The sequence below is a fragment of the Lissotriton helveticus genome, assembly GCF_964261635.1.
Source record: "Lissotriton helveticus chromosome 1_1 unlocalized genomic scaffold, aLisHel1.1 SUPER_1_unloc_18, whole genome shotgun sequence".
Classification (NCBI taxonomy): domain Eukaryota; kingdom Metazoa; phylum Chordata; class Amphibia; order Caudata; family Salamandridae; genus Lissotriton; species Lissotriton helveticus.
Window position 1 is genome coordinate 1,494,440 of NW_027611657.1, and position 27,457 is coordinate 1,521,896.

The 27,457-nt window shown below is 46.2% G+C and overlaps 1 long non-coding RNA gene across 1 annotated transcript; it reads right to left on the bottom strand.

Moving 5' to 3' along the window:
• Window positions 1–368: 368 nt before the first annotated feature.
• Window positions 369–25,017, bottom strand: LOC144805678 (uncharacterized). The gene is made up of 3 exons (XR_013605574.1): window positions 24,900–25,017; window positions 13,605–13,723; window positions 369–950 (listed from the first exon to the last, which is right to left on the bottom strand). It is a non-coding gene; the product is annotated as an uncharacterized LOC144805678 (long non-coding RNA).
• Between the last annotated feature and the right edge of the window lie 2,440 nt (window positions 25,018–27,457).

The following is a 27,457-nucleotide window of genomic DNA, read 5'->3' on the forward strand; positions in this document are numbered from 1 at the left end:
CAGTGAAAAGGTGTTAGTCTGATATTTAATGATTAAACTGAGAAGTGCCTTTTTGCACTGGCGTAATGGCAGTAACTGAGGGAATAAGAACATGCACAGTACTGTTGTGGCTCACCAGTCGCAGAACATCAGTTCCTTTTACTCTTTCTATGGTTGGTGTAAGGTTAAGGTTTGTAGTTCTAAAGACGAGGATTTATTTACATTAGCTATAGCGCAACGCTGCTCATTTAATCAGTTTTTACATATCACTCCTGCACGACAGATAAAGTTGAGGTGATTTACATAGAATTACAGAACAGTACACAATAAAAAGGAAACAATCTGAGATGGTCATGAACACAATAAAGTGGTGAATTTGTAAGGTTTTCGCCAGAGTGAGCAGAGTGGGTCGAGGTGTAATATCCAGAGGCAGATCGTCAAACTTGCGTAAGTGGTTAAAAACGGTTGTTGAACAAAGGTGATTTTCCAATCTTTTGGTTGTTAGCGTGTCAGCTTCGGAGTCTTCTTTCAGTGTCTTTTCTTTGATGGTTTGCAGGAGAAACCTTTTGTTATATCTTTCTTTTATGCAGTGTGTGCTTCCTCTCTGGAATTACATGATGCTTTAGATCATTTGTGCTATAGATGAACGTTATTCTGTCATGCTGAGGCAATTTGTCTTTCAGATAATACTTCAGATGAGGATGTTGTTATTGGTCTTTCTGGCATTATTTCTGATGCTGTGTGGACAGATATGACTTTGCTCTGGGTTAATGAAATGCAAAATTAGAGACTTCACTTAAAGGTATAGTACTTTCCTCAGCTCCCACTTCCTCGCCACACCTAGATTCTGGAAATTGTTTAAACTTAGAATGATGAATGTCCTTCAGTTTTTCAAAATAATCCTTCTTATGGCACTAACATTCAGTTGGCTGGTGCTAAATCTTGCTTTCTTCGTCCGTAATTTCAATCACCTACAGTATTAAAATGTAATAGTTAATACATGTAAATTTCCCCAAAAATAATTTACAAGCCATATCAATGCAGAATTGCAGAATTTTGAAAATGTTGAGCTGTTCTTCAGACAGAGCAGAGTGTAGAATGGTAGCCTGAGAGTACTTGGATGTAGGAGTGAGGAATTGTAGAATTTCCAACATTTTATTAAGCTCACAAAGGATACATGTACCCTATGGACTTGTAACAAAGAATCCCAAAAGCAGAAATTAAAGTCATATGGACTGGCACCAAACAGATATTTAAAAAATAATACTATTAATTAATTTTTAATGTAGATTTCTAGGATGGGAATTTCCCTTCCACGGACAACAGGCGTTTCCCCCTGCCCTGAGTTACCACCTACTTGTATCTCTAATCCTGACTTTTGAACTCTGGCCTCTGCAGCACACAAATCTATTGTGTATTGCGAGGACTATGCCTAGACATATCCTTCAACTATGGTCCAGAGTATGAATCAAGGGCAATGAAATTAAGGAGTACTTTCATGTGTTCATTTTATTCCACCTGATTATCAGTTGTTAGGCTTTTCTGCACCTGGATTTACCGGGTGCAGAAAAACAGGACACCATTTTTTTCCAGACTGAAAAGACCCACAAGACTCTGGGTGCAGCAGAAGCAGCCAAGATTTGTGCTGTTTTTTAACTAACTGGGAGAAACACACAATTCTTCCCTCTGTTAGAAAATGCTTTCCTCTTCTCTTCCCTGCTTCACCCATCTCCCCCCAACCAACCACATGCATATATATACCACCTGCTTAAAACAAGCGGTAAATAAAAGCAGAAAAACACTAGCAAATAGTGAATGGAATGTGGTTTGACAGGCAGAAGAATCTGTTCCTTGTGCAACTCCCCAGTCCATGGCGTCTAACTTGTAACTGGACGTTACTGGGGTAAATCTACCACAAAACAATTACATGAGATTTTTCTGCCACCCCAGTACTGTGCAACTTCTAACAAGGGAATATGAGAGGTCTTGGACCGGTCCTGTGACCTGGAGGGTCACACCAAGTGTGCCCTTATTTAAGGAAGAGGACTCTCATGGGTTTAACAGCTAGAGCGGTGGTGGCAATGCACCCTGTTGTAAGGAACAATAGCCTGATGAGATCTTTGCATCACGGTCAGTGGAGTGGCGTCCTACTGACACACCCATGTAATGCTCCATTTCTATACCTGTGCCCAGACTTTGCGCTAACATCAAGTGCGTTTTTAGGGTGTTGGTGTGCGTAGCATAAATGCAATGTGAGAGTGCCACAGAGTAAACTGCATCTCCTGCCTGCCAGTTGTGTATAGAAGTGGGACCATATATCCCTCTTTTATACCCCAGTTCAAAGTCCTCTGTTAGTGCTCTACAAAGTACGCAGGTGCCTGCTGTGCTACCAAGATGGTGTCAGCCTGAAAGTCTATCTAAGTTGAAGGGACATCACCTGCAGGCTGAATTACTTAATGGAGAAGCTGTGTACCTGTCCCGAAGAGCCTAGAAGTCTGCCTAGAAGCCTGCCTGTCTGGTAAGAAAGGGAAGGGAGTTTGACTATCCAGCAGGAGGACAAGGCTGTCCTGGAAAAAGCAAGGTCCGACACATCCCTGTTATCTGTAGGGCGGGCAGGAAAGCCATCCAGTAGGACCAGCTAGTCTGAGGAACCCCCCACCCGCCCCCCCTACAACTGACTCTCCCAACAGTTCAAGGCTGAAAATAAAACTCTACGACAACATGATTGTTGAGGCCCAGTAGGAGAGTGTGTGCTGCCAACAAGCCCGTTCAAGGTTGCATTTGCCAAATTCCTAACACAACAAGGTCTGAATCTATTGACTTCCTGGAGAGCCTGTGTTGGGCTTTTAGCTGCTGAATTTCTGACTACTCTGTGTCAGAGGCCCATGAGGGACTACAACTACTCCAGTGTCGAACACCCTGTATGAGCTTACACCTGTGGTCCAGCCGGCCACAGTGTGGGCTCAATTGCTGATGTTCGGGCCTCCAGAGGCGGCTGCACTTACCGACAGGCCAGGTGTGACTGCTACCTTGGGACTGCTGATCTTTAGGCAACTGGAAAGAAAAGACAGAGTGGGTGCCCTACTGAATGCAGCCCTACATCCAGGACAAAAGCGCTCCACAAAAGCCTGCTGGTGGGTCAATGCTCTCTCGAGTCTTCGGGCGTGCCATTCAAGTGTCGGGAAACAGGAAAGAGACGCAGACAAGACTGACTCATCCTGTGAAAGGGTAAGACACTTACAACAGAGCATACACGCATTGGGGTGACTGGAGTGACAGAACTGACCCTATACTATATTCATGATACTCCTAAATGCCCCTAGAGGGGAAGAGGGGATCAGAACCGGACACACCTGTCTGCAGCTCATGGTAGTCTGGCATGCCTGCACTATCTTTTCACCCAGAGTGTCCATAAAGATGATTTTAGAGCCGCTACGCACATAGCAGGGGGAATCTCAGACCATTCGCTGGTGGAGGTGCAACTCGATGGTCTGGCTGTGGACTTCATGCTACCCCCAAGGGTTGATCCGTGATATTTAAAAGACAAGACGTTCAAAGCTCATATGAGAGATGGAGCAGACTTCTATTTTAATGAGAACGGGCGGCCTGTTGAATCAGCTTGCGTGCTATAGGATGAATTCAAGCCAGTGATCCTCGAGGACACTGACAACAAGGGGACGGAAATACTGGGAGAGACTTCCTGAAAGACCTGACCATGCCAATGCTAACGAACGAGGACCGAGACGCACTAGACCAAGTCCTGACAGTAGACTAAATCAATAAGACAATAGGAACCTTGCAAGCAGGGCAAGCGACGGGGCCTGATGAGCTCCCGTTAGAATTATATAAAAGCATGATGGATAATATCAGGGAGTACCTCCAGAGTAGGTTTCAGACAGCCTGAAAATAAGGGTGTCTCCCGGAGCACCAAAGAACGTCTGAGGTGGCGGTCATCCCAACAAGCATTAGAAATGCAATAGGTCTCGGATTTATTTGAGTTAGAGCTAATGGCATTGTAAATGGCAAAGTCTTTTAGCCATGTGTTATGGAGTGTATGCATGTGGTGTGTAGTGGAATTATGTGGGTTGGATTGGAATTGTAGCAATGGTGGCATGCTGCGCTTTAGATGAATATGTTTAAAAGTAAAGTGCACCATACTGCGATTGCTACAATAGTTAATTGTGGATGCGTTAACAATTGATGTGTGCACGGATGCCTGGTGGTGTGTGCGCCTGTAGAAATTGTGCACTGATGGCTGGTGGTGTGTGTGCTTGGTGGAAGCGTGCACTGCCGGCTGGAGGTGTGTGTGCTTGGTGGAAGCGTGCACTGATCTCTGGTGTTGTGTGCCTGGTGGAAGCCTGCACTGACAGCTGATGGTGTTTGTGCCCGGTAAAAGTGTGCAGTGACGGCTGGTGGTGTGTGTGTGTGGTTGCGTGTGTGGTGGTGAGTGTGTGGTGGTGTGTGTGGTCTTATGTGTGTGGTCTTATGTGTGTGGTCTTATGTGTGTGGTCTTATGTGTGTGGTCTTATGTGTGTGGTCTTATGTGAGTGGTCTTATGTGAGTGGTATTATGTGAGTGGTCTTATGTGAGTGGTCTTATGTGTGTGGTCTTATGTGTGTGGTCTTTTCCTGCGTACTCACTCTTACTCTGCAGTCATTCTGCACTCACTCTCATTCTGCACTCACTCTGCAGTTATTCTGCACTCACTCTGCACTCACTCTCACTCTGCACTCATTCTGCACTCACTCTCACTCTGCACTCACTCTCACTCTGCACTCACTCTCACTCTGCACTCACTCTCACTCTGCACTAACTCTCACTCTGCACTAACTCTCACTCACACTCTGCCGCACTCACTCACACTCTGCCGCACTCACTCACACTCTGCCGCACTCACTCACACTCTGCCGCACTCACTCACACTCTGCTGTACTCACTCACACTCTGCCGCACTCACTCACACTCTGCCGCACTCACTCACACGCTCCCCTCAACACGCTGCCCTCAACACGCTGCCCTCAACACGCTGCCCTCAACACGCTGCCCTCAACACGCTGCCCTCAACACACTGCCCTCAACACACTGCCCTCAACACACTGCCCTCAACACTTTGCACGCCTTCAACACGCTGCCCTCAACACGCTGCCCTCAACAGGCTAGGGCACTCGACCTCGGACCTGGGGATCTGGGTTCGAGTCTCGGTAACGACGCCAAAACCGCCTGTGATTCTGGGCAAATCACTTAATCTCCCCGTGCCTAAAATGAATGTGTGTCCGTCCTCATGTAACGTAACTGGTGCTATGTAAAGCGCTCTGATACCTGATTCGGTTCGGGTCTAGTTCGCGCTATATAAAACTCTGCAAAAACAAAAAAAAAACACGCTGCCCTCAACACGCTGCCCTCCCCAAGCTGCCCACAACACGCTGCCCTCTGCACGCCCTCAACACTCTGCCCTCTGCACGCCCTCAACACTCTGCACTCAACACGCTGCCCTCAACACTCTGCCCTCAACACACGCTGCCCTCAACACACGCTGCCCTCAACACACGCTGCCCTCAACACACGCTGCCCTCAACACACGCTGCCCTCAACACACGCTGCCCTCAACACTCTGCCCTCAACACTCTGCCCTCAACACTCTGCCCTCAACACTCTGCCCTCAACACTCTGCCCTCAACACTCTGCCCTCAACACGCTGCCCTCAACACGCTGCCCTCAACACGCTGCCCTCAACACGCTGCCCTCAACATGCTGCCCTCACACACACTCTGCACGCCCTCAACACTCTGCCCTCAACACGCTGCCCTCAACACGCTGCCCTCAACACTCTGCACGCCCTCAACACGCTGCCCTCAACACGCTGCCCTCAACACGCTGCCCTCTGCACGCCCTCAACACGCTGCCCTCAACACGCTGCCCTCACACACACTCTGCACGCCCTCAACACGCTGCCCTCAACACGCTGCCCTCAACACGCTGCCCTCAACACGCTGCCCTCAACACTCTGCACGCCCTCAACACGCTGCCCTCAACACGCTGCCCTCAACACGCTGCCCTCTGCACGCCCTCAACGCTCTGCCCTCAACGCTCTGCCCTCAACGCTCTGCCCTCAACGCTCTGCCCTCAACGCTCTGCCCTCAAGTCTCTCTGCCCCTGCCCCAGCCCAGCGCCCCTCTGTGTCTGCAAGAACCATGCCCTAGAAGTTGACTGACCCTGCCCCAGCCCAGCGCCCCTCTGTGTCGCAAGAACCATGCCCTGGGAGCAGACTGACCCTGCCCAAGCCCAGCGTAGACACAGAGAAGAGGCTGACAGGGAGAGCTCCGTGCTCTAAATACATATTTGGAATTTTTGCAGTTTGCCAACTCCAGCTGGAAAGCAAGCGCCGGCTCCAAGTGCTCTTGTTATTCAGTTCATAGACAGCTAAGCGGCCACATTTGCGGACATAAATCATGGGAATGAAATGTATCCAGTCTCTCAATTAAAAGTTTTAAATATAATTTAAATATAATATACAAGTCTATCTCTCAGCACCCCTGCCGATCTCATAACAGATATGAGTATGCCCGATACGAGAGCAACTCGCAACAAAAACAGAAGCCGCAAAAAAAAAAAGAAAGAAACATAATCGTAAACCGCCGGCGAGTGGTGCACGCGCGCGCCACTGCCACCATATGTCTTGAATTATCTCCGCCGTGACGGCTGAGATAATTGAAGATATATGGCCTTCTGGTGCGTGTAACAGACACCAATAGGCCATAGGCGGAGCTACTCGACCGCCTATGGCCTATTGCGTGTTCTGTTTCTAAAGCACACGCACACGAAGGCCAATAGCAATGCACGTAGCAAAAAAAAGCACGAAAAACCACAAGCAGCCTGGAATTCGTTAGGTACGTTTTCGGAAGCCCTGAGAAAAGGACTCTTAGGCCACACCCACTGCTGACGCAGTGGGACGGTAGGCCAGAGCCCTAAAAAGGACGAACCAGCAACTGAGTGTGGGTCTTATAGGCCTATCTCCCCGCTTAATATTGAGACTAAGGTCCTTGCGAACGCCCTGGCGATCTGTCTGCGGACAGTAATTGCAACAGTGGTTCATCCTGATCAATCGGGCTTTATGCCACACCAGGGAACGCGCTTAAATCTCCGACACCTTAATGGAGTACCAAATGCAATAGGGGATTCCTTTGCTGAACCAGTGGCGCTGCTGTTAAGCTCTTGTATGTGGCCCCTCTAGCGAGCATGCGCCTCAATAATACAGTCTACCGAGTCTTTGCCATCCGACAGGGATGTTCCTTGTCTCCTATGCTCTTCACACATGTTTAGGTTCACCAGGACCTCTCATATGGGGTAATCCAGTTGATCAGGAGTGGGATGTGAGAATCTCCGTCTACTCAGACGTTTTGTTATATGACACGTAGCCAGCCTTCTCGAGTGAACGAATCCTACACATTTTTCACATACTTGGAGATTAATCAGGATATAATATTAACTGGAAGAAGTCCTTAATATTCCTGCTGGTGGCAGGGACCCTGCGGCTGCACTCTAGGTGCACAGTTAGGGTGGCACAACATAGCTTTAAATATTTGGTTGTGTTCATTACAAGAGAGCACAGGCAGGAACATACTCCCGAAATTAGACAGTATTCGCTGGGATGCCCCACACTTGCGGGCGCTCCCGCTCTCCTTACGGGGCAGGGTGGCCCTATTTAAAGTGAGGACCCTCCAGGGTCTCCTGTACATTGTGCAAAAAATGTCCTTTAAGATCCCACCAGACATTTTTTTTTAAAAGGTAGTCTGAGAACTCCGCCTCCTGTTGTGGGATGGTGGCACGTCACACTGAGTAAGTTGCAGAGGGGAGTTTATTAAGGTGGACTGGCGGTCCGGAGCATTCTCAAGTATTACTGGGCCACGCAGTTGGTGGCAGTCTACAACTGGGTTTTTGCGGACCGTGAGGATCCTGCTTACCGGGTAGATAGATTGTCCATGAGCATGAGAGGTTACCCCACCCCGGTGCTGTATCAAAGAAAGTATGAGTGCACTCTACCTACTCATACTCAAACAGTGGTAAGGGTGTGTAGAGAGGCTACCAAGTGTTTAGGCTGAGAAGGTAAGCGGACTGAAATGACTCCACTGTATGATGGTGATCTCTTAAGTACAGTGGGAGGATTGCAGGGCTTCACAAAATGGGGATTGATTAGCTTAGAAGGCCGGGCGATGTGTGGAGGGGACAGGCGCTTGTGTCCTTCACGATCCTACAACAAAAGTAAGAATTAGGTGACTAAAAACGATTCTGACATTTGCAGTTGGGTCACGCTCTGCAAGGTCACATCTGGGAAGGGGGATGTTGCCTGATGCATCTCCACTGGAGGACCAGCTGCTAACTAATCCCCAACCAAAAAAGCAATCTCAACCATCTATAGGAAGTTGATCTATAATTCTCTGGATCCCTTGGGGATGTTTCAGGCGGCCATTCACCAACTTTTGTGTTTTTCAACAACAAGCTTCCAAAGCTGGAGTTTGTTTTTAAAAACTAATAACTAATCACCCTCACACCCTTGGAACTTTCTCCCTGATTAATTTACTCCCAGGAAGTGGGATTCATTTAAAAACAAATTCTCATCACGACTGCTAGGTATTCCCTGGTGGTCCTGAATAAGAGAAAAATACATCAGACAGCTTGATCTAGAGAGGAATGGTCGACCGATGTATTTACATGGATGCCACTCAAGTAAGGCTGGACACATGACAATCCACCTGCCTTGCACTAGGACAGGCAGACCATCCGTTTGTTGGACAGGATACTCCACCATGCTTGTGAAGGAGTACCCTGCTCACCAAACTCTAAATCAAGACCTTTATCTTGTCTGTGCTATGCATGTATCTCTAGGTCCGCTTCATTATGTGCATCAGTCTTTCTATGATGTACCTGTTATTGCGGCGTGTGTGTTTAGTACAGGTTTAATCTTACGGTGTGTGTGTGTGGGTTTATTTGAACCCTGTGGTTTAATCTGCACTTGTTGCTTATGTGGTGTTATGTGGTGTTGTCATAACCTTTTAATTATAACAAGCATTTGCAATGCAATAGGTCTCGCATTAGGAAGGTTTGAGCTATTGGTATTGTAAATGACACATTTTTTATTCATGTGTTGGTTTTGAAAATAGCGAAATTAAAAGCTTTGTCATTTACAAAGCCAATAGTTTTAACTTTCGCAAATGTGACACCTATAGCATTTGTAATGCAAGACGTGGCTGCACAGATGCCAAACAATACGTCCACAATTGTCCACATCTGGATCTGGATGTGGAGATCCCTGAGGTGTTATGTGTAAGGGCTCTTCAATTATTAACTGTGGAGAAGAAGGTGGAGGTGGGGAGGGTTGTGAGGCAGGATAAACATGGCTAGTAGTCATGTCCTACTTCTTTAAGGGAATCTTATCAGAAGTGTCCTCTCCAGGATGCTTGTGTTTCTCTGGATTTATGTCCAGTATCAGGATTAATTAAAATGTTTTTTTGTTTGGGATCCAATTTGGCTTTAAGAATGTCTAAAATTGGTTCTGGAGGCTCGAGAACATTGTCCTCGGATTTCGGCTAGTCTTTAGAATGTTTCAGCTCAGAAGCGAGATGGTGTTTCGAAGCGGAGAGTTTCGGCTCCAAACCAGATTTGTCCTGGAGCCTGATGATTTTGGATCCAAAGGTAATTTCTTCTGACTCGATCAGGAGCTGGAAGGATTGATGGTTTGTTTTGGTGCCGAGCCGAGGGACGTGACGTTGGAAACATTGTCTCAGTGCCGACTTTGGCCAGGAGGCAGAGGTGGTGCTGTAGCCTTATGAGTTTTTGAAGAGGATTTAGGGGGCAAGGGGTCTTCGGTACTTACGGCACCAGGTCCCAAAGGCACATCTTGGGACTCCAGATAGATTTCAAGCTGGGAATAGGACTCTGGAATCGAGTGGGCCTCTTCTTCAACAGAGGACGCTTCTATCTCTTCTAGGTCAGATTCTTCTGCAAAGATATCCAGAGTGTGTTGAATGCTTTGGCCCTGCCTCTCTCGTCATCGATCCTGATGATCGGGTAGAGTCCTCCTGGACCGAAATGACTTACAAGCATCGCAGTCTTCCTCCTTGTTCTCCGGAGAGAGACACAAGTTACAAACTTGATGTAGGTCAGTGCGAGGGTACTTGGCGTGGTACCAAGGAAAGAAATGGAATGGAGTCCGTTCCATTTGTAGAAGGCTGGCCCTACGTAGCCCGACGGTTGCCCACAAGGTTTTCTATCGATAATGGAGTGTCGATTGATCTGAAATGCGAAGAAAAAAGAAATGCATGCTGAAACAATACGGTCGAGGGTTGAGTGGACTGCGCACTGAGGGGAACCCGAAGAACGGTTTCGGAGCGCAGCAATACACATCCGAACCTGTTGGGGGGTAAAAAACAATCTAACAATGGAGTCAATGCCCATGTGCACTATCACTGAAAGGAGGAGTCACCTTACCTCGTGACTGGAAAGACTTATTCAAAGAAAAGCAACTTGCAAACATCCGGATCCAACACAAGATGACAGAAGTATGCAAAGCATGTGCATCTACAGCACACATGCCTCAAACATAGGATTAATGGCCCCAAATCCTTGCCGTTGTATCTTGTCATGTTGTGGCTGAGTGTGCCATGAGATGTGACAGGCTATAGTGCTTGGTGTGATTTGGTCATTTTTGGCAAGGTGGAGTGCTGAATCGTTAGGCAATTTTTGATTTTCTTTGTTTTTGGGATTGTGTGATATAGCGTGTTACCTACCGTATGATGTAAGTAAATAAATTACATTGCTAATATACCATAAGGATGTGGGGTGAGTGTTATTCGGACCGAAGCCTTGCCGATTATATGCAGAATAACAGGTCTGGGAGGTCACTACTGACTAGAGCAGGTTAGCCGCTGCACAGACCTTGGTTATTGATCCTATTGAGGATAATATGTGACGGGCACTGGTGACTGGAGCTGGCTAGCAACAACACTAGCCTCTGGTATTCATTACAGGCAGGGTAACAATGCATGTCACTGGAACTGGTTGGCAGTAGAGTTAACCTCTGGTTTTGAATATTTGCAGGATTTAAGGTACAGGGGTCATTACTGACTGAAGTTACTTAGCAGGATAATAGGTCTCATGGAGCCAATACTGACTGAAGCTGGTTAGTAGGATCACTAGTCCCAAGGTGCTACTAATGACTCAAGTTGGCTAGAATGATAACAGGTCCTAGGGGCCAGTACTAACAGGAGCTGGCTAGTAGGCTTACATACAGGCCCAAGGGGCTACTACTGACTGGAGCCGGCTAAAAGAATAACAGGCCCATAGATGGTGGGGTGCAAGTGGCACCAGTGACCGGAGTTGGCTAGAAGCATTGACAACATTTGGTATTGATTAAATACAGGATTCCAGGTCACAGGAGGCACTGCTGAATACAGCTGGCTAGCAGCAGTGGTGGCCTCTAGGAAGAAGGAATTGAGAAAGCATAACAGGATATACTGGTTTCTTTAATACCGATAATTGTTTACACATCATACACATCACTGTCACAACGTGCATTGATATATTACATTACCAAATTACAATATTCTTCTATTAATTTGATGTGTCTGTTCGCCTTAATATGCCTGCAAAGTTACATGATTCTATTAGTGCCCAGAACCATTTTATTTAGTGATGTCCATCTGCACACTTTCCTGCGTCTTGTAGTAAATTGAATTTGACAAACGGAAGTGTTATTTCCAGAAAACAGTGAATTCTGCAGCTTGTCATTTTATCTTTTATCTGCACCTCACAGACTCCTCACATTCCTCTCGAGAGAAGATCCTGCCTCCTACTCATTAGTGTTGTTTCAGTAACTGCTTCTATCACGTGTTCATGTTTCATTGACTTGTATTAGGAGAAAAGTTTATAAAAAATACATTGTGTAGCATTAGCATTATATACTCCAACTTGCTTTAGGGTGGATGCTCTCGTCCATTGCAAAGACAATTGTCACTTGTTAGTTTACTTGGCCTTTTGCAAAAAAAATGTTAATTTGTTTTTGTCTGTTAGCACAGTGTAACCGTTTCAAGCACAAACATATAGCTGAGCATTGTATCTTACCATCAGAGACATTTTCTATTAAGATAAAATCAGAAGTGTACATTTTTATAGCATTCGGGAGTGAACTTTGTACAGTTATACTATGGACCTCAGTCTTCTTCTGAATCCATACTGCTGTCGTCTTGGTCCGGTAGCGGCTCTCAAATATTTCCTCTGTATTTGTTCCACACCCCCCAAATTTTGGTCCATTTTCTTGGACAACCCCGGCTACTGAACACCACCCTCTCCGCAATCATGGCTGCGTCCATGTCGTTACTCCATGCTGTTAGAGCAGGTCTTTCTGCTCTTCCCCACCTCTGTGCTATATTTCTCTTGGCCACCATTATACCCATTGTAGCCCAACTCTGCCCTGAACGTGTAAGGTCATTTGGTTCCCATATGTTTAACAGGCAACGCCTGGGCTCAGGTAACATCGGGACCCCCTGCCTTTTGCTATTTTTGCATTAAATGTATGATAGATTTGTTGGCCTCCAGGTGTGTTGTGTTTTATTTTACATATCACATGAGATGTCCAGGAAAATGACAGTCCAGTATAAACATTCTTCATATAAATCAACTCACAGTATACTGTTCTGGAGGTTCAGTCCTACAGACATTATCTCTAACTGAACCAGGCACCCTAGGAAGCATGTGCTTTTCAAACCAGTTTCCCTCTGATGCGGCGTCCTTGCTATTGGATAAGTCAATATGTCCTGAAGTTTAAGAGGGTTACCGTATCTAGTGCACCCTGTAAGACAGCGCTCACCTGTGGCAGGAAGATGTTAATAGGCACCTTATCACCTATGCACGGTGCAGGGCTTTGGGTTACAGAGCTCCTCACGCTGTGGAGAAGATTAGGTCACATTTACCTGTTTTCCCATATTTGGTGTTGATGAAATGCCAACAGATTGCTCCATAACTACACAATGCATGAAAAAAGTTGACCTGAAGTATAGACCCCAGCTTACCAGCAGGTCCATAGGTGATCGACACTTTTACACAGTGATAGGGGCCATTAGTTCCTCAATTTAACTGCCACTGTTTTTAATCTCAACATGGACGAGGAAGATCACATTAACTATATTGTGGCAACTGGTCGATAGTTGATCTTATATTCAGACTTCACCAATCTCACATCTTATGACACAACATCCTCTGTCCTACTATGCTCCTCCGGCGTACTTAATAAAAGATCTACGACAAAGTGCCCTCTTGTGGTGCCTGCCGGGCATTGTAGCGCCGGCCTGGTGAGGAGTATAGCCCAATGATGAAGCATGTCACCATCAGGTAAGTGAACGCAACTTGTCTTAAAAGCACATGCTTCCTAGGGTGACTGCGTTCAGTTACAGATGTCTCTGGGACGAACCTCCGGAACAGTATACTGTGATTTGATTGTGTTTTATTTTAACAAATGTACATAGCAGATATTGGCGCTTGCTTGTTTCACAAAAATGATCGAATACCTGCCTCAGAGCGCACTTCTTACAGACGAGTATGGGGTTGTCATGTTGCTGCTACAAGCTCCTTACCTGTGCGAGTTATCGGGGTATATGCGGGGGCAGACCCAAACCAGCCACACGTGGAGATCAATGACAAATACTGAAGAATGAACAGAGCTTCCAAGCTGGTGACCATTACTTAATTGACCCTGAAAATAAAAGACACGTTTTTAGTATTCTGGTGACTCATTGCCATAAAAACAAAGGATATAAATTCAATATAGTGTCAAAATGGAACTGGATATGCTGAATCGAATGTTGTCCCAGGTAATGGGTGACACCTTCCACCACTATTGCTTATGGGACTTGTAGTTTTGTTTTTCTCACTAAAAAGGTTAGCTCTAAAGTCCCAGTGTTCTAAGAGATGTTGGTCAAAATCAGAGGCCTGAGTGAGGGTGAAGCATGACACTGCTCTGCTTAGCAGTGAGATGACTGACAGTTCCCCAGCCCTTCCATTCTTTGACAGACAGAGGCTCGTCGGCCATTCGTATTTTGTTGCACTGACAAAGAAACCTTTTTTGCAGCTTGTGTCACTAAAGAGATAAAACACCTGGGCGTGTTTAATTAACTACTGACAAACATGAACAATCAAGAACATGACTTTTTGGAACAAAAGCACCCAGCTGCCCGAGTGCCCCTGACAGTGCAACCTGTACTCTATCCTACTTCCCCATTTGCCCTGAGCAAGTGACCAGGAGCCCAGCTCCCACAGTCGCGTGGCCTGCTAGCCAGAAGCCACCAACCTGAGGTAGCCTAACTACCCCTGCACCCGGCCGCCCCTGTGCCGCTGCGGGTGAACCAACTGAACCTACCTGACCCTGGTGGACCCCCGAGTCCATGCCCAGAACCCTAACTTCACCAGTCGAGTACTCACCTGGAAACCGGTAACTCACTTACCTGCCAATGGATAACATAGACTGGGTTGACTCGAGAAATTTTTTAAGTGTGAAGTTTTGGAAACTTAAAATATTCCCATAATATCAACTGCATTCCGAATTCCGATGTACTCACCTGTGCTCAGGAGAGAAGCCAGTACTGCATCTTGTAGCCCAGTACTGAACCGCAGAAGTAATCCCAGCCGGGGTTACTAGTAACTTGAATTTTCGCCATAGGACTCCATTGTGTGCTTTTCTGTTAAATTTCTTCTAAGTGTCTACTTTTGAAAACTTGAAATATTCTTTAGAAATCATACCGAATACTGAAACGTAATTACTTACCTGTTTGAAGTTGAGACCCCAGTGCTGGACCTAGGAGCCCAGTACTGGATTACAAAAGTAACTTGATTTTACTCCCATTGGATAACATTGCCAGATTTTCATTGAAAATTTTCTACGTGTGAACTTTTGAAATAGCTTTATATTTCTTAAAAATCATTGCAATAGCCAAATCGTTTTTGCTAAACTGTTTCCAGCTTAGACCCCAAGACTGAATCTAGGATCCAGTCCTGGGATTACAAAAGTAATCGATAAAGTAATTAGCTGCATTTATGTAGAAAAACCCATTGAGCTCAATGCTAAATTGTATTTAGAATTGTGGTGCCTACTGCAACCCCTGTACCTATTGTGTCTACCAAGTTTATTGCCTCTTTGCAAAGTAATTACATGAGAGAACACATATCGAGAAAAGTATATTTTTATACCTGTTGGTTCTAAAAATAAAACAACTATATCTTTTGATATAAAAACAATTGGCCTGGAGTTCAGTCCTTGAGTGTGTGAAACCCTTTGCTGACTGAGTGTGTACAACAAATGCTTTACACTGTCCTCTGGTACTGCCTTTCTGCTCGACCCAGCTACCACTTTAGAGAGTAAGGTCACACCTGGCTTTAACCTCTGTTAAGGAGAAGTGTGGCTCAATGGTTAGAGCGGCAGACCCTGATGCAGAGGTCTGGCCTGGGCCCAGGGTTCAATTCCCGCCTCGCGGGTCTTGGGCTCAATTTCCTCGGACCTGATAATTCTCGCCTCTGTGCCTATTCTAATCATGGGTCCAACTCTGCAACTCTGCAAATCTCCACAAAGGCCCCAACAGCGCTCGGATGCCTGGCTTCACCTTGGGGGTGCCCAGGAGTGGACATTTAACAGGGAAAAGACAGGAAGGGTTCCACAGTGGTATGAATTACAGCGCCAGGACACCCCAGTTGGGGTATTAGTGCGTTTTACAAGTACAAATTACATTTACATTATACCTCTGGGGTCTGTGGACTCTATACACACTGTACCTTATTCTGGTCCAGTATATATAGAGCCACTTTCTCACAGTGGTGGATCAGCGGTGGGATACAAACTTGCATTTGTTGGACTACTTGGTTACCATCTGATCACACAACAGAACTCATTAATTGCCTTTAGAATTCTGAAATAGTTTTTTCCAAAATACTAAAAGTCTGGCAGGGCCCAGCAACCCCGCTATCACCAAAATAATCATAGCACCGGGTGGCCTACCAGCTCATACAAAAACTCATACAAAAACTACACCGACCTTGCCTAACAACAACGCCGGCTTAGCTAGCCCCCATGCTTTAGTAACTCAACAAACCTGGGACACCCAAAGGGTTTTTCCAGCCGATGGCGCGACTAAAGCACACCAGGCAACAGGGCTGCCCCACAAGAAGGGGGTTGGCGAAACTCGTACCTCAGCGCTCAGTGCATACGCAGAGCCACTCCAAAACTCTGCAACATTCCATTCAACCCTAGTTAGCCCTGGATTTGACCATAACGGCATTAGATACAATCAACAAGACCAGGGGGCGGAGTCGGACCACATAACGGAGAAGCAGCCGGCTAAACTGGATCATCACCTTGTACTGATTAATGACGTCTTGTCCTCAATGGTAAATGCAGCCATAATGCACGCTGACCAGTTAGACGTCCAGATAAGCCTACTTCACACAGTCGCCGGCCTGATATCAGGCATAGATTCCAAACTAGAAGCCTTGAACTTTTTAATTCAACGCGCCCAAGCAAATACCACAGCCACATTCAAGCCACAGGACTGTGGATGTAGTCCGGTGCTGCTCTGCTTGGAAAAACTGCCAGTAATAATGAATACACTGATTGAAGATCTAAAAGCAGAATCCAGCAGGCATAGTAGCAACGAAAATTTGAAGTCGGCAAATATAGATAACACTCCATCCGGGACACAGACGACTGTCGACTCTAATGGCAAAGACCCCCAGCAGGACATCACAAAGATGTCGGCAGCTGAAGCAAGCAGGACACCAAGCAGGACACTACAAACAACTACAGACAAATGCAGCACCGCTGCCAAAGAACAAGCAAACTTAAACAGCTTGCAGGTGACAAGTCTTGAAACTGGCCACCTATCCCGGAAAAATAAGAAAAAATTAAAAAAGCTAAATAAACAAAAAAAAAGCAATCATAACCAAAACAGCTCAATTAGGCTGTGATTACTGCCGGAAACGAATGAAAACCCTATGCACAGTATAAACAACGTTGTGCCTACCACACATCAAAATCCTCCAACCCTAGACGGAAAAGCTATTTGGCCGAACAATTCAACTAAAATCAATCTTGACCCACCCCTTGGCAATACGCACGAAGGCCTAGGCCAATGCTCTAAAAATTGGGATAGAAGTGCCGCAATACCCAGCGGGCATCCCAAACTTCATGAGGAACAAACTACTCGGGCAGGCAGCCAGACACTGCCTGAATTCCAGGTACCACATCGAGACAGCCCAACGCCGATCAACGCAATGGATAAAGCCTTACATAGCCAAACCAGAACCTCACCAAAGGAAGAATACCAGAGAATACGCTGGAAGGACTCCAATGACTTCAACAAGATAGCAGTAAACGAAACAAGCGAAGTTCTGCCGCCGATAACAAAAATGGGCACCACAAACTATGCAAACGACGAAGTCAATGCTGTGTCATGGCAAACCCGTCAGGATTTAATTAGACAAGATTCATCCATAAAAGGGACACATAAGTCACATATCCCACATACACAGGATGATCTCCAGCCAGAATATGCCTCACAGGGCAAGTGGGACATACTCAACCGCAGCAACCTACTAAAACTCTTTGCGAACATTCCAGGCCTGGAAAATATAAAGTCATCTGACATCGACACTGTTTCCTTTTTCATGCAAGGACCAGGTGACACTAACGAATCAACAGAACTGCTTTTTTCAAACCCAGACATAATCCATACACTAAAAAGAAACTACCAATTATTGGAAGATTGGGGCATAAAGATCACGAGTCTGCCGACAATAAAATACCCCATGCCTTTGAAATATGCCCACTTGCAGTATCAAATTGACCCTAGAACACCGGACATACAAAGAGAGAACTCAAAAGCAGAGTTGCCACTCCCACCCTTAAAAACACTCTCTATACTCCATGGGAGTGAAAGTGGAACGAATACAAAATTGGCAAGCAATGGGTTACTCAAGGTCACTACAAACATTAGCAAAGGTACCCGGAGCCGCTCAATTCAGAACAACTCAAATGAAGATTGGTCTTGGGTGCCTCGAGCTTTAGTTCATAATTCCTAAACTCCGCACTGTTGCAATTAAGACTACACCACCGCATTGGCAGGCAGATTTACCAGGTATAAAACAGAAAAGGGAGAGAACTGGGAAAAGGAACTTATCTATTATGTCCTGGAACGTAGCCGGGATACTAAAATTAACACAATATCCCGCAACACCCCAACTCTTCACAGATATAGATATAATCTGCATGCAAGAAACGTGGGCTATTAAACCAGTTTCGATCAGGGGATTTGCGGACTATCACAAACCAGCTCTTAAAGAAAACATCTTCGGCAGACCGTCAGGAGGCATCTCCATATATATCAGGCTCTCACGGAAGATACAATTTAGGGAAATTACAACAACGTCAAATTTGTATATGGCCGGCATTTTGAAATGCCTTTCATCAAGTAAGGGCACATAGCCTATATTACTGATCAATGTTTATTATAACCCTAATGGACGGGGAAAAAAGGAAAAACTCTCAGAGTTATTAGAAGACATCGAAAATCTCCTCTTACAATTTGCCCAGATGGACTCAATAATTCTCGGGCATTTCAACACACATAACATTGGAGATAAATCAGTAGAAAGCTACAGTTCCCCCGCGACGGAAGCATTCAACGCTATCTTGCATGCCTATCAGTTGGCATCAGCCCACTCCCTACTCAGAAAGGATTCTCCAGGAAACCCCTGTCCGCCAACTTACAACAATCTTACCACAATTGACTATATCCTTTTAAGCTCTCGGCTACAGAGCCTAATGACAGGGTATAAAGTAGCACAGCCGAAGGAAAGTGATCATGCGGCTCTAATAACAACCTTAAACCTGACAGCAGACAACCACTACACACTTAAACAACTGGGATCGACAACCGGTATTGAACAGCACATATTGATAAGAAGGATTAAATGGGACGCAGGCCCTATACATAAGTTTGAGGAATGGAAAAAAGCATGGGTGGACGGCACATTAAAGGAAACCAACAGGGGCATAATTAAAGAATGGGACCAGCTTGCCCACAATCTAGTAATACTCCTACAAGAAGGGAAAAGAAGTAAAACTAACTATTACCCGAGGCACAACCTTGGTGATATACTTGCAATCCGTGAAAGCACAAAACTAGTGCGCATCAAACAAAAGACTTACCTGTAAACCGGTTAAACTAAAGGTAAACAACTCCTGCAGGAAACAGCAAAATCACACTCAAAGCAAGTTTGGGCGGAAAAACGGAAACAAACTGAAGCAAAGTGGCTAAAGATCTTCGGACTGTTGAGTCCCAGTAAAACACAAGAGTTCTGGAAATACCTTAATACTCTAAATCAAGGGAACATGCAGAGAGAGAACTCAATTGACTCCGACATCTGGATAGCCCACGTGACATTTTTATACAAAGAGGAAGGCATCCTAAATCATTCAAACACAGAATTAGACAACGTAACACAACTGACTAACCCAAAAAATTCATACACATGGAAAAAAAGTTAGTCAACACAATATTAAAAAAAGCAGACCCAATGGAGCGCCAGGACTCAACGGCCTGCCGGGCTCCCTTTTCAGGCAAGACACAGACTTTTGGTCCGAAAATCTGTCCGTGTTATACGCCGAATGTCGATTGGCAGGGAACGTACCGGATTCTTGGCGCGGGCCGCTCCTGCATCCCATTTATAAGAAAGGGTCGAAATCAAATCCACAAAACTACCACATGATTGCACTCCTTGATATTGAGGGAAAGGCCTACGCCAGCACCCTATTAATGGAACTCGCAAACTGGATCAGTAAGGAAGGCCTCCTGCCATTCTATCAAACAGGGTTCAGACCAGGAGCTTCAACAGTGGATAACATCAAAGAGCTCTCATACCTAACTTACAAGGCAGTGGCACGAAAATCTCTCCCAATCTTTGCCTGCTTTATTGACTACACTGCGGCCTTTGATGGTGTTGACCGCTCTATTCTTTGGCAGAAACTGGCTACCTGGAATATCGACACACATTTACTAAAATCAATTATATCCCTATATTCAAGCACATGGGTCAGAATTAAACTGTCAACTACGTCAGCCTCAGAGAAAATTGACACCAACCGCGGCTTGAAGCAAGGATGCGTACTAGCCCCGATGTTATTCAACTTATACACCGCAGACATGGGCAAAGCCTTGATGGGAGCATCACTAGCAACTCCCCGTCTTGGGCATACCAAGATTCAATTACTGCAGTACGCTGATGATCTGGTACTACTAGACCATACTAAAATTGGGCTTCAAAAAGCCTTAACGGCCCTGGGCATCTACAATGCAAAAAACAAACTGACCGTGAATGCAGCCAAATCAAAAATAATAATATTTGGTCCTTTTCCGAAAAAAAAATGATAAAATGGAAGATAGGACAACCGACGTTGGACTGCACACAACAATACAATTACTTGGGAATTTGGCTTTGCGAGACAGGGCGGCCAGGAATACACCTAGAGAAAATACGGGCAAAAGGGAAAAGTATCTCGTACGCCCTGGGGAAGCTGCATGCAACTCTACATAGCCCTACGACAACAGCAATTCAAAGAGTATTAAGGGCAAAGCTAATACCATCATTAAATTACGCTCAGCAGGCCTTTCCAGGCAAACTATCAAGCACCCTGGAAAAATCCGCTGCTCGACCTATAAAAAACTATTCCACCTACCCTCTAGCACCAGAAACACTCTGGTGCGGCTCGAATTCGGCTTGACACAACAAGAGCTTGAGGAACTGGCCACAATTAGCAAATACTTTTATCTCACAACGCGGCCCCAGAAAACTCGCTGAAATCTAGCATAAAGAGCATTTTCCTAGAAGAAAAGAATCCGTGGTCAAATATTCTCTCCTCCGCTAAAGAAACTCTGAACCTTGCTGTGGATAACTGGGACCCTGAGTTACTCAATTATGCCGCCATTAAAAGCGCAACGAAACGACAAGTCCGGCTCTGCTCACGGATCACTGACCTGGAAGCATTGGAACTAAGAGGCTTCCATGAATCGCTAATACTCCCGCAGCTGGCACAGACTTTGAAACCGCACCTTATCCAAGCAGTGGGCAAGGCGGCAGTTAATAGGATTTTAGCGCTCCGACTACACCCTCTGCCCCTTAAAGAGCTTTACTCCACGAGTAGACTTGAGACAACGCACTCTGAATGCCGCTTATGCAAGTATAAACAAGAAAGCTTCGCTCACATCCTGTTTTGCTGCCCGGGGCTTTCCGCTGAGCGTAACCACTATTTAAAGCCAATTCTACTCAGACAAGGAATTAGAACGATAAAGGAGGCGGTCAACTATCTATTCACAATGGAAACAGTGAAAGACATGGCTGTGTTCAGCAAATTTATTCAACAGACACGCCGGAAGCTGATGGCCCTGCAAAATTAGGCCAGCGGCCGCTAACTGCTAAATCAATGAGACATTTCAGCTTACGAAGAAACGGACTAATGAACTTCGTTTTTTAATCATGTTTTTATTTATTTTTAAATGTTTTCCTTTTTTCATCTTTCATTATTTTACCTCTGACATGATAACAATGTTTACTTAAAGTTTGATGTCTTCTTTCATGGTTTTGAGTAACCAAATAAAGTTTTATTCATTCACCTAGCTGGCTGGGGGTGTAAGGGCCCTAGTTCCGAAAGGAGGAATTCCCCTCCCGCCAATTATTTTAGGACTGCCATGCCTCTTTGTGACAATACACATTGTTGATCTCTCTTTACTTCTCTTGACCCATCTAATCAATCAATCATTTGTAAAGCGCACGACATACATAGTAGAAGGTAAATATCATGCCAATGGAGCGTGGAAATGGGGATTGCTGCAGCCAGGCTCACGCGTTGTGCAGCTGAGCCTGATTTTGTGCGCACTCACGGACTGTATGTGGCAGAACGACAGGACTGTGTGACTGCCTAAACCAGTGGTTCCCAATCTGTGTGCCACGGCACCCAGGTGCGCCATCAAAAGTAGCCACGGGCGCCGCAAACAGTTTGGGAACCACTGACTGATACAGAATAAAAGTAATACCTGCGGTGAAGGGCAAGATGCTTCAGACACTGATTTGTGCTTGTGGCAGTTTTGTTTATTCTTTCAGTAATGCAGTTCAGGAGCTGAGAAACTGGAGTTCAGATTCCGCACGGAAATGTGTAAGCACTGCAGCAGCGTGATTAGGAGTTCAGGCAGAGCCATTCAGGGGAGGAGGATGGGGCCTACGTGGGGCACACAAGGTCAGCAAGTTGGTAGACATGGCTGCCAGGATTTAGGTTAGAGGTGTTCCTTAAGAACAGTGTTTAATGTGTAGAACATTAAGTCCTGGTGCTCAAAAACGGCATTAGTGGCGTCCTTGATTTTACCATTGTATATGTACTGGGAGCTATCACCAACACCTAAAAGCTAAAAGCTGCAATATCTAAGCAGACACAATTTGCGCCCAGCTCTCACGCACTACCATTACTGTTTTGTGCCCATTTTATTCTATCACCGAGGCAGGCGACAGGAATGCACATTTGGTAACTTCTGCGCGAGAAGCCTGTGAAATATGAATGTGCACTTGTGAAAACTAGAGTGGACATCCTCTGCACTATAAGTTCACTATGATGTCAAACTCGATCACTGACTGCAGTGACAAGACAGAGTGTGTAGTTTGACACAGCTTCAGTATAAGGAATCTCCTCTTAGCAGGGACGTGGGAGGAATCACAACTGTACACAGCGGAGTGGAGGTCTGTGGGGTTATAAGAGGCACCTCACATCTCCTCAGACAGGTAAAACTAGGCCCTGTGCAGACAATGCGAAGCAGAAGGGGCACACTTCAGTTGCACGAGGGGGCCATACGGTGGCACTTTCATGCAGCCAGGCCTCTCGGTGCCAGCAGTCAGTCTAGCGTAGCCACCAGTCTGATGGAATCCCCCACCTACTCCTAGTAACCGTCATCCGACTGGGAGCCAGTACTGGAACACATGCAGCAGCTGGCACCGGGGTGATGCTGAGCTTGCTGGAGTGAGTAGAAACAAGCATTTGCAATGCAATAGGTCTCACATATGCAAGAGTTTAAGCTATTGGCATTGTAAAGGATAATGCCTTTTATTGATCGGTTTTGTTAACTAGCACAAATTAAAGGCATTGTCATTTACAATGCCAATAGCTCAAACTCTTGTAAATGCAAGATCTGTTTCACTTCAAAGAAGCGACTGCCATTGTCCTGAGCAGCTTGTAAAGTGAAAGTGCGCATGGCACGCTGAACGTTGCAGGAAAGCATGTCGTGCCTGAAGTAGGAAAAACTCAATAAAGATATTAGTGCTTACAGACTAAATAAGACATACCGTGTAACAGATGTAAAAGGGTCAGTCCTCGTAAAAAGGTTACAAATGAAGACAAGGCGGTAGTAAGGAGGGACTAGCAAGCCTACTAATTAATCAGAAGGCAGCATTTACAAAACAATGACAAGCCAATGAAAAATACAGCTGGGGCTTCAAGTCCATACTCTAATACAGTATGCCTCGAAGAGCTGCGCATGCGCTGCCCAGGCTTGACCTAAAAACAAAAGAAGTATTCAAGTTTTTGTCTTTGTTTTTCAATCTGCATTCTTGGATTAATAGAGACAAACTGCACAGTTTATGCAGCATTCGCTTTCAAATGACGTTTATACAGTGAAGTACTAAGACAGATGTGCTGAGGACATCAAAGTGGCAAGAACAATACGGGCCATGCCAGCTTGTTTGTACACACCCTAAACATACCAGCCTTCCCTGCCATTTTAAGATTTTGGCTGAAGGTAGTAGGATTGTTGTAGAGGAAAGACTTTTTTCAGTTTAGGCTTGTGAACCAGCCCTACCATTTTTCAGGTCATTGTAGGTTGTAGAATTCTAGATATATGGTTGGCACTATTTATTAATCACTCAGATGAGCTAAAACTTGATGCAATGGAGAGCTACCATTATGAGATCATGCTGTTATGAATGAGTTCCAACAATCATTTTATTTTTAGAAATTATTCCAACATGCCCATTTCAAACTAAATGCTAGACTATCCACCAGTTCTAACACTCCACAAAACCTCATTCACACTGAAGAGACATGAAAAATCTTTTACATAAGGCAGCATAACATTCAGACTTGTGTCTTAGACACTAATTTAGCAGAGTGCACAAATGTTAGTATAAGGCACTGCATGAAATGTACCGTGAAAGAAGATAAAACAGAAGTTATTTACAAGGATTAAGGATTATCAATGATTATCTCATATATTCCCAATTAACCACAGAGGAATCCGGCTCTCTTACATGCACACGTAGAGAAGGTGAAAGAGTGTGTGTGGAGGGGTGGAGGGGGGAGAGTAGTATGAAAAGGATTTTTTATATTTCACTCGCACACACAGACACACACACACCTAAAAACACACATGCACCTTTGCATTCAGAGACTTTCCTCAGCCCACTCAGATTAATTATGTCAGCTACATGGTATCATGAAAGCAGAACACCATAGAAGCTCTATCAGCACAGCCAAATACATCAAAACTGTATTTCAATTCAATATCAGTCAGTCAACAAAAGTGCCATCACTCAAGTTACACGAACTGCACTGACTCTGCTCCTGATTTTAAAACACTAAGACTGCATTTATATTGTGTAGCATTCACAGACATAATAAGCTCAGCACGATCTCATGTTACGAAGACCGTACAGTCTCAGGGCAGACAGCAGAACTATGCCTCTAAAAGGTCAAAATAAACAGATACCAAAGAGTTCAAAGATCAAAAACTATCACGAAATTGAACAAATAAATAGTGGAATATTAAAATGTGCAATTTATAGCTATTTACAGTTCGGCTACGGAGTGTCTGCAGTCCCAGCTTGTCCATCAGCTTGCTTACGGCCATGGCATTGGGCAAATCTTGTTTGTTAGCAAAGACCAGCAGAACAGCTTCCCTTAGTTCATCCTCTTGTAACTAAAAGAAACAAGTAAAACCCAGATATTACCTTGATTTGCCCCCATTCAGTTCATCCTATTACAATGCGTCCCCGTCTTCGAACAATGACGTACCCATGGCTAAATCCCACATCCGGGTACCGGGGGTGGGGAGCCTGCTGGAGTGTTTCCGGGTCAGCAGAGGCGGCTGGTACAGGCGCTGGGGACGCGGCGTCCGCTTCCACTCGGTCTCGGCGCATGGCTGTTGGGTGTTATGTTATGTTACTGGATTTCTAGTAACATAACATAACAATCCAGGCCAGGTGATGCGGCGGAGATACCAGGGTAGTCGCGACAAAAGAGCCAGGTGAGTGGTGTGTGTGTGTGCGTGTGTGTGTGTGTGTGTAAGCACGCGTGTGTGTGTGAGGGAGCGGGTGTGTGAGCGAGAGCGCCCAGGAGAGTCAGCCCGCCAGCAAAGCGCGTCTTCGAGGTTAAATCGCCGAGGTAATGCGCGTAGCCACCCTCTCTCAGCCATTCCCAGGAAACCCACAACAATAGGTTTTTCGCTGGAGTAGCGCTATGCGCTGCTAACACCAGCGAGACCTAAAAATGCATAGTTCCGGCCCTATAAATTAAGTACCGGAAACCAGTAGCACAAATAAAAGCCCTCAAAGCGAAACAAAACAGTTGCAGAGAACCTGCTTTTACACACAACGCACCTTGAAAAATAATGATTCACAGCGCCGGGGAGCCCTCTCTCATGAAGCAGCTGCACTCTTACAGCTAGCGGTCATGCAAATGGTGCCAACGACAATACGTTTTTTCATCCCTCGCCCATCTCCCCAAATTTGGTTTCCAAGAGTGAGCCCCACATCAATCATTATAATACCTTTGTCAGCTTCATCCCAATTATTTTCAGGGAGAAAAATGGAAGCTGGGTTTACATCCACCCACCGCCCAAAAAAAAAATACCATATTGGGGAGTCGCAGCCAACGGCCAATAAGGCAAGAGAGCCGCAGCCAACGGCCAATAAGGCAAGGGAGCCGCAGCCAAAGGTCAATAAGGCGAGGGAGCCGCAGCCAAAGGCCAATAAGGCGAGGGAGCCGCAGCCAAAGGCCAATAAGGCGAGGGAGCCGCAGGCAAGGGCCAATAAGGCGAGGGAGCCGCAGGCAAGGGCCAATAAGGCGAGGGAGCTGCAGGCAAAGGCCAATAAGGCGAGGGAGCCGCAGCCAAGGGCCAATAAGGCGAGGGAGCCGCAGGCAAAGGCCAATAAGGCGAGGGAGCCGCAGCCAACGGCCAATAAGGCAAGGGAGCCGCAGCCAAAGGCCAATAAGGCGAGGGAGCCGCAGGCAAGGGCCAATAAGGCGAGGGAGCCGCAGGCAAGGGCCAATAAGGCGAGGGAGCCGCAGCCAAAGGCCAATAAGGCGAGGGAGCCGCAGGCAAGGGCCAATAAGGCGAGGGATCTGCAGGCAAAGGCCAATAAGGCGAGGGAGCCGTGGGTGACAAAGTTTGGGAACCACTGGCCTAAACGAACACCAGGAATCAACACCAGCCATCACCCACGGGGAATTGGATTTTATGGAATTGTTTGACTGTGGCGATTTCATTGTCTCTCTTTTGTTGTTCATAAAAAAACAACAAATAAATATTTTTAAAAAAACATAAAATCCAATAAAAATATTATTAAAAAACACCACACACACATGGTTGGGCGCCTTAAAGTCTCCTCACCTCTGCTTGAGCACTGGTCATTGGGGGCTGCAGGGCCTGGGGGAGAGGGGGCACCGGGGGCCCAGGCCTGAGTCCGGCTGCCTGTGAGGAGGGGGGCCCGGTGTGTTCTTCCCTCCCGAGTGACGCACGTGCTCACGCCGCTGCACGAGCCACCATCGCGCGAGAGAACGAAACATCCATCACAGATAGCCATGCGCAGGACCACGCGTCGCAGCTGCGCATGTGCGGAGCGAAGACACTACTTCCTATCGCAGAGCAATCACAGAGTGTTGGGTCTTGCACGGGGCACAGACTGTGACCTGCCCTGGACAGAGGACGCTCAGTCTCACTGCGCCTGCGCAGAGGAAAGACACTTACCCCCAATAGAGGAGCCTTGCACATCATTACCTCTCACCCTGTGCTGTGGCGCGAGGCGCCTCGTGCTCCGCGGCGGGAGCCAGTTGTTGTATCTCCTTCATTGTGTCTCCGCGCGGACACCGTTTTTGAATTGTCCTCTGCGCATGCGCAGGTGTTCACCCATCATGCCCTCTTTAACCCGCGCTCCGCTGCAGGGAAGTATCTGTCCTCAGCGCATGCGTAGTTAATTCAAGGCCTTCCTTTAATCAGCGCTCGCAGTTGATAATGCAATAGGCCCTCCTTATTCCGCGCTCCGCCGCGGGAGGCAGAGTCTCTCCTCAGCGCATGCGCACTTGTTTACCAATTAGGCCCTCTTTAACTCGCCCTCCGCTGCAAGAAACGGT